Source organism: Bidens hawaiensis, unplaced genomic scaffold (genome assembly GCF_021521415.1).
Source record: "Bidens hawaiensis isolate Kalapana, Puna unplaced genomic scaffold, B.hawaiensis_p1.1 tig00000864_1, whole genome shotgun sequence".
NCBI classification, from domain to species: domain Eukaryota; kingdom Viridiplantae; phylum Streptophyta; class Magnoliopsida; order Asterales; family Asteraceae; genus Bidens; species Bidens hawaiensis.
The window spans coordinates 3,616,754-3,624,493 of record NW_027491050.1 but is presented as its reverse complement, the minus strand read 5'-3'; the positions used below and the strand labels follow the sequence as shown (position 1 = coordinate 3,624,493).

At 32.4% G+C, this 7,740-nt stretch overlaps 1 pseudogene; it reads left to right on the top strand.

The window, feature by feature from the left end:
* The first annotated feature begins 39 nt into the window (after nt 1–39).
* On the top strand, nt 40–924 carry LOC143543405 (methylthioribose kinase-like; annotated as a pseudogene).
* Nucleotides 925–7,740: the final 6,816 nt, after the last annotated feature.

The window sequence follows — 7,740 nt, the reverse complement described above, 5'->3', positions numbered from 1 at the left end:
TCTTTTGATGTATATCCAATTTTTAAATCTTCATGGTCCATGGAATTGAAGTTGAAAATTGATGGTGATGCCGAGGCTAATCGGAATGACAAAGTGTTGTAAGTTGAAGTTGTGAGCTTAAGTCTATGTACATAATTAATCATGATGTATGTTCTTTTTATTTTTAATTTTTATTATATTTCCCATTCTATTACTTTGATACTCTTTAGGTTGTGAAAGAACCCAGGCTCTAATACATGGTGATCTTCATACAAGTTGAGTCACGGTTACTCAAGATTAAACTCAAGTCATTGATCCAAAGTTTGCTTTCTATGGGCCAATGAGGTTTGTCATCGACGCTTTCATTGGAATCCTATTTTTGGCTTCTTTTGCACAAGATGGATATGTAGATGACCAAAAAGTATGTCTAATTTAACATATCAAATTTTCATTAGTGTTTATTTGCGTTCCATAAGTCAAGCATTATGAATTATGAATGCAGACCTATAAAGAATGGATCACCAATGCCATATTCGACACCTCGAATCTTTTTCATAAAAAGTTTACATCTCTTTGGGATAAACACAAAGGCGGGCCTGGTGAGGCATATATTCATAAAATTTATAAAGATACCGAGCTTTGGGAGCTTGTAAAACAAAAACATATGATCGGTTTATTCAATGATTCACTTGGATTTGCAGCTGCCAAAATGATAAGGTGATTCATAGCTTATTATGCAACTCAAGGTATATGATTATATTTATTTTATTCGTCACTTGTATCACAGGCGAGTTGTCGGGGTGGCTCATGTAAAAGATTTTGAGTCAGATCATTGACCCGGCCAAACGTTCATATTTTGAACATGACGCTCTTGATTTTGCTAAAATGCTTATGAAGAAAAGAAGAAATTTCGACAACATTACTGATGTTATTTCCGATGTTTAGGACAGTGTTTTAAAAACTGGTTTAAACCGGTCGGACTGGATTTCGACGAGCAGCCCAATATTTTGCACCCGTTATATTTGAGCGGTTTTATGAAACATCAAACTGGCCGGTTTTCATAGAAAAACGGTTTATATCGGTAAACCGGTTTAAAGCCCACAAGATTTTTTTTTTGTTCCAGGTCCATTTTTTTATATATGTTATTTATTTAATGTGATTTTTGTATACTATGATTATATGTAACTAAAACTTCTTATTTATTATTGTTGAAAATGAAAGTACGTATACTCTTGTTGATGAGAATGGTGATGAGAGTGAATTTCATCTTTTAAGCGACCGTGAACTCAATACGTACAACGCTCTGATGGCATAAATCTATTGTGAACCTTTATTTTATAAGAAGTTTGTTTGAAAACAAGTGCTTTTGTATTGCTTTATGAATATGGATTAACTTTTAAATGATATTTTATTATGGAATTATGTATTTTTTGGTTTTTTTCATTAAAGTTGCATTATATGAGATTATAAGGTAAACTATACAACCCGGTTGAACCTCCCGGTACAACCTAATTCAACTGGTTATATAATTTTTTAGTCAAATCCGATACAAATAATATACCAGTTTTAAAGCATTGGTTTAGGAGCTTTCACATGAACATATTTAATATGCCAACAAAAGTTATAGATAGCATATGTATAAGTAAAGTTTAAATATTTCTTGTTTGAAAAAAAAAGTCAACCTATGTTGTTTCTTTCAATTAAAGATATAACATGATTAAATTTTTCTGTTCATGTTTTAACTATGATTCTAATTGTTCATGTTTTAACTATGATTCTAATTTATAAGCAACCTTTGTAGTCACTCCACACTTCCACAACTGATTATAACTAACCTATAAACTATGTAAAAAATACTTTTTTTATTACTAACAATTTTAAAAAAACGACTCCAATTGAATTAATTAGTTTTGATATGTTTGCCTTAAAACAGACTCGGTTTGACTTTAAATTGGAGATATATAATTGTTGCCCTTTAAAAGAGGATATATATAAATATTTCTTTAATTAGTTCATTAAAAGTAAAATAGTTATTTAATTAGTTAATTTTAATAAAATTGAAAAATATGTAATATATGTGGTTTAGTGAGGGAAAATATGTAATTGGTGTTAAGGGTTTAGTAAATATGTAATAAGGGAAGTTAGGAAGGAAATATATGTAAATGCCTATAAAAACATTATTTAAGTATTTTAAAAACTGTTTAGAAAAAGAGCACATTTTTAGATTATTTAGTTATAAAAGATGAAAAATATAATTTATATAATAGTTAGTGATTATTTTCTAATATGATTTTCTTTTAGTTTCGGTATGTTGTTAAACTAGGGTGTTAATTTACTAAATAGCTAGATATAGCCCGTGTAATACACGAGTGGTTAAAAAAATACAATAAAAAAGTTAAATTTAATAATATACGTAATAACATACCTTGCCGTCTAAAAACATCTAACTATTATATTAAAGTAACACATAGTTTCTACGTGGCCTTTAATTAAGCTATCCACATAAGATTCCACCTCAACAATTTCCAAAATTATAATTTACACATAATAAGTTATTAACTTTTAATCTACCTATACTATTAAAACAAAATTATTATTTCCTAAGGTATGTTATTATGAATTCATAAGATAAATATATGTTGTAGTAAACATATTTTTAGACATATAGATATATTTTAATATGTTTTTATACGACAAGGTATGAAAAAGTTATTATGGTGAAGTTTTTTTTTTTTAAATAATGTTGCATGAAAAAGTTATGAACATTTTAAAATAATGGGGGAATTGACATGTGCATTGCATGTGAAAAGAGAAAGTCAACAAAAATGGGTTATTACCTTTATGCTCTTCTCATCAATTTATTTTTCAAAATTAATCTACATCATTCAAATTTAATATCAATAGATTAGATTCATTCTCACCCTTCTTATTTTTGTTGTCCTTTATATTTTAACTTTACCTATAATTTTAAATCTTTTTAAAAACCTCCATTTATATAAAATTGAGTAAGCAATATGAAAAGAGACTTTTGGGACGGTGGATGATGAATAGGTTTGAGTACAAGTTAAATCACAACATCAAAAAGAAAATAAGTGACATCAATGCATATGATTGTCCATATCTTTGTCACCTTTCCTTTCTTGCTTTTATTATGTCTTATGATGATAACTATCTTGGTCTTTCTATTTAATAATAATAATAATAATAATAATAATAATAATTACCTTTGCTTCTGTTTGATATCTTCTAGTTGTTTTTCTTTTCATACTTCATATTTTAAACTTTATGTTTTTGTCGCTCTTAAGAAAATTATGTGATCACAAATGTTCAGCTTTCTTCTAACATAGTAACGACGGGCTTCCTTCACACGACACGAATGCGTGAAATAAAGCTTTCACTCGTTTCATTCTCAAATGCGTCGCACCCCTTACAAACCTAAAAAAGGCTCTCAACCAACTAATTGGATTTCAGTCTATAAGATAAGTGTACGCACCTTTGTTAATGTTTTTAACTCTCCATTTTCTCGTCAAACTATTGCCTGGTTATTGAATTTGCACCAGCCCAAAACAAAATTTTAAATTGAAGCCCACAAAGTTTTTTCTTAAAGTTAGCATAGATGTGTTTTGTACATCGTATGTTTTATGCATGTGGAAATACATCCTTCACAGCTTCTGTAATTCCATAATGATCAATAAACACACACATATATATAAACCAATAATGTTAGGTCTAAAGGAATGATCAAAATCTTCTCAACCTCTCAAGAATCGGCTAAGTTTGGATTCCGAGCAAGCTTATGCACTCCGAGCAAGGGAATTACTTCCTTGAGCAAGATATCCTTATCCGAGCAGGATAATCTTCAAAAATCTTCTAAGTGTGAGTTCAAGCAAACTCCACTTCTTCGAGCAAGGATGCTCTTGATTAAGCAAGGTTTACTAACGACCAAACATGTGAAAATACTTTGTTTAAACTAAGTTCCCGAGCAACTTAATGGGTCGAGCAATGTTCATAATAAAAAGAGGATCACAAGCATGCTGGTAGGGAGTTTATGAAAATAATCTAAGTGTTACTCCCAGCAAGATCCAGTCTCGAGCAAACCTACAATATCCGAGCATACTTGGTTTGTTCAAATAAATGTAAGTTAAGACTAAAGTGATCCAAGGAAGAACTTTCTTGCTCTAGGTAGCGTATCCGAGCAAAGTTTGGTATCCTTGAGAAGATGGAGCTTGTAAGAGGGGAATATTTGCACGCTGCAAATATTCTAAGTGTTTCCTGCTTGAAGTAAAATCCCGAGCATACTCGAAGATTACAAGGTCAAAGGAGCCATGCTCGTCAAGAAAAAATATGCTTGAAGACCTTTTACACTTGCATATTTTATGTTTTTGCTAATGATTAGGGTTTCTAGAAGGAATGTTGGGTCCCTTATAAATAGAATGTTAGATAGTATTGATGGGACACCTAACCTAGACCTCTTCACACTTTACTCACCCAAGCATATAGATTTTAGTGTAGACATTCTTCAAACCCTAATATTTCCTTGTACCTTATTGATTATCAATTAATGCAATGAACTGTTTGAGTTTATTGATCTTTTGCCATTTCATATTTTAGCAACTTACTAATTGTATTTGATTCCACCGGCTATTGTTAGTCGCCTTCATTATTAATTTTGGTCTATGTTAGCTAATGTTCTTGTCCGTAGCTAAGCAAATCCCAAGTCCAACGGTCCTGAAAAGTGGTATCAGAATTGGTTTAGCTCATTGAAGACCAATTGAGCTACTGAAATAGTATTTTGACACTAGATCTCTGCAATTTGAGCTGAATTTGTTGAAGATTGAAGATGATGACGTCAGCTGATCACCATTCCATTGGTCAGCAACGTCACTCAAGTTATTTTGTTCATTTAGCTTCAGATTTGCAGTATTCGGAGGTTAAAAGTATCCTAATCCTAGATCTTCTTTGTTTCTGTTTATCATTTCACCTAGATCTTGTTTTAAATCCATTTTGAAACTCTGTTTGGCTCAGATCTGACTTATTAGAGCCAGATCTACAAGTTTTTGGACAATATCTTTTTTATTTTGAGTTTTTAGTAATTTTAGAGTCTATTTTCTATTTTTAAAATTAAATTAAAAACACAAAAATATTGTTAAGTTTTTCTTAAATTTCACAAAAAATCAAACAAAATGGATTTGGATAAAGGGGTTTCTACAAACAAGATTCCAAGGTTGTTAGGTTAGGTTAATTACATCAAATGGAAAGTTATGTTTCAAACAGCTCTTACCTACAATGATGCAGATGTGTGGCAATCAATTAAGGAAGGTCCTAATGAACCTAAAGCTGGTCAACCATCAAATCAGGCTGCTGAAAGAACAATGAGAAAAAGGGATGAAAAAACCTTGTCTATGTTGAAACTGGGCTTATCTTGGGAAATTCTTACAAGTGTATAACATCATACTTTTGCTAAGGTTATGTATAATGCCGTGATTGATATGTTTTAGGGTAATCTGGAGTTGAAGGAAATTAAGAAAGACAAGCTAAAGCAATAGATTGATATGTTTAAGTTAAAACCTGGTGAAAGGCTAAGTTTTGCATTTCAGGAGTTTGTAGCAATTGTGAATGAGATAAAGACTACTAATTTGCAGATAACTAACAATGATCTCAATAAGAAGTTTCTTTTATCATTATTTGGAGAGTGGTACACCGCTACAAAGTTTATAAAGGAAAAGGTCAATTTCCCAACAATGAAAGTGGATGCAGTTATTGCTTTTCTTCAAGATGCTGAGATTGAGATGATTGATAACAACATGACCATGGAAGATAACCCAAGTTTTGCTGTGGCTAATGCTTTAATTGCTCTTATGGGAAGCATGAACATGAGGTGCCAACAGCAGATTCCTATTATTGAAGAGCCTTCAGATTTTGTTGAATCACTAAAGATCTTTTTAGATGCTTCTACACCTTATCCAAGTTCAAATCAATCAAAATTTAATGTGCAATTATTGAAGATGTAGAAACAATTTCTACACAAAATGGTCAAACATCATCAAGCTCAAGCTTTTCACAACAAAGTAATGAATATCAAGCTTTGTTCTCAATGTTTACAGAGTCCCGCAATGCTTTTTTGGCAAAAAACTTAATCCATACAAGGGTCATTCAAGAAGACCCTAACAGATTGATAGTGATGATTTGGAAGACATGGATATTAAGTGGTAGGCTGCCATGTTAGTTTTGAGAATAAAAAGATTCTATAATAGAATAGGTAGATCAAGTTTAATTTGTAGGTCTACATGATAGAATTGGTTAAGGAACTTCACATAGGGCTTTCTTTTGAATAAGATCTCATAAGGGGTATTGCTATGAGTCTTGTTGAGAAGCACCCTGTTCTGAACATAACATGCTGTGTTAATAGATTTTGCCTAAAAGGAGACAGGTAGACAAGTATCACCAATCATGGGCCTTGCAGCTTCAATTAATGTCCTTTTTCTTCTTTCCGCAACACCATTTTGCTCTAGAGTTCTTGGAGCACTATATTGACGGAATATTCCCTTAACCACATAGAATTCATTCATTACCCCATTCTTGAACTCAGTCCCATTGCCACTTCTTATCACCTTCACCCTCTTGTCAAGCTGATTTTCCATTCTTGTCACATACCCTTAATTAACTTAGCAGTCTCCTCTTTGGTTGCCAGGAAAAACATCCATGTAAACCTTGAATAATCATCTGTGATCACAAGGCAAAACTTCTTTTTTCCAATGCTAGGAACACTCACATAACCAAAGAGATCCATGTGAAGTAATTCCAACACTTCATCAATTGAGTTCACTTGCTTTGTCTTGTGAGGTGATTTAGTTGCTTTCCTTTGATGCATGAGGAACATTTGTCTTCCAGTTTGAACTCATTGGTTGGTAAACCAATTACATGTTCTCCTTTCACTAGCTTGTTCGTGTTCTTTAAGTTAACATGACCTAATTTTCTATGCCACAACTTTGTTTCATTTTCAGTTGCCTTGGACACAAAGCATGATCCACCCCATGATACTGCATTCTTCATTTTAAGCTCATACAAATTTCCATTCCTAGGTGCCATCATCATAATCATGTCTGAAGGTATCCTAAATTCAGGTTTCAGGATGAAGCAACGTGCATCATCAAATCCAACCTTATAAACCTTGTCACAGACTTGTGATTTGCTCAAGAGGTTATATTGTAGGCCTTCTACATGCAACACATTATCAAAAAACTCTTGGCCATTTGTAAGAATTCATTTGCCAACGATTTTCCCTCCATTCTCATCACTTCCAAATGACACGACCCCGCAAACTTTTCTTCGTAGTTGACAAGTGATCTCCTATCGCAGGCATATGCCTGGAACATCCACTATCCATATATCATACATCATTGATCTTTGTGGGATGTCCCTGCATATAAAGAAAAATTTTGATCAGATTTGAGTTGAAATACAAACCTTAGGAGTTTTCATTTTATCAACAACAGAATTATCAACAACAGCGGGAACTGGATCTTCATGAACCACTTCACAAGAATAATCGGATTCATAGCCATATGCAACGGTGTTTTCTTTAATTGTCATTTATCTCAAACATGGCTCTAAAACTGGATTCTCCATTTTCAAAACAACTTTTGGTGTATCTTCTTTAGTCTTCCAAAGAAATCCTTTTGGCTCAAACCCCTGTTTTAGAAGAAAATTTTCATCTCCATTCAGTTTGTCTAACACCTTCTTCTTGTAGACTTTCACATC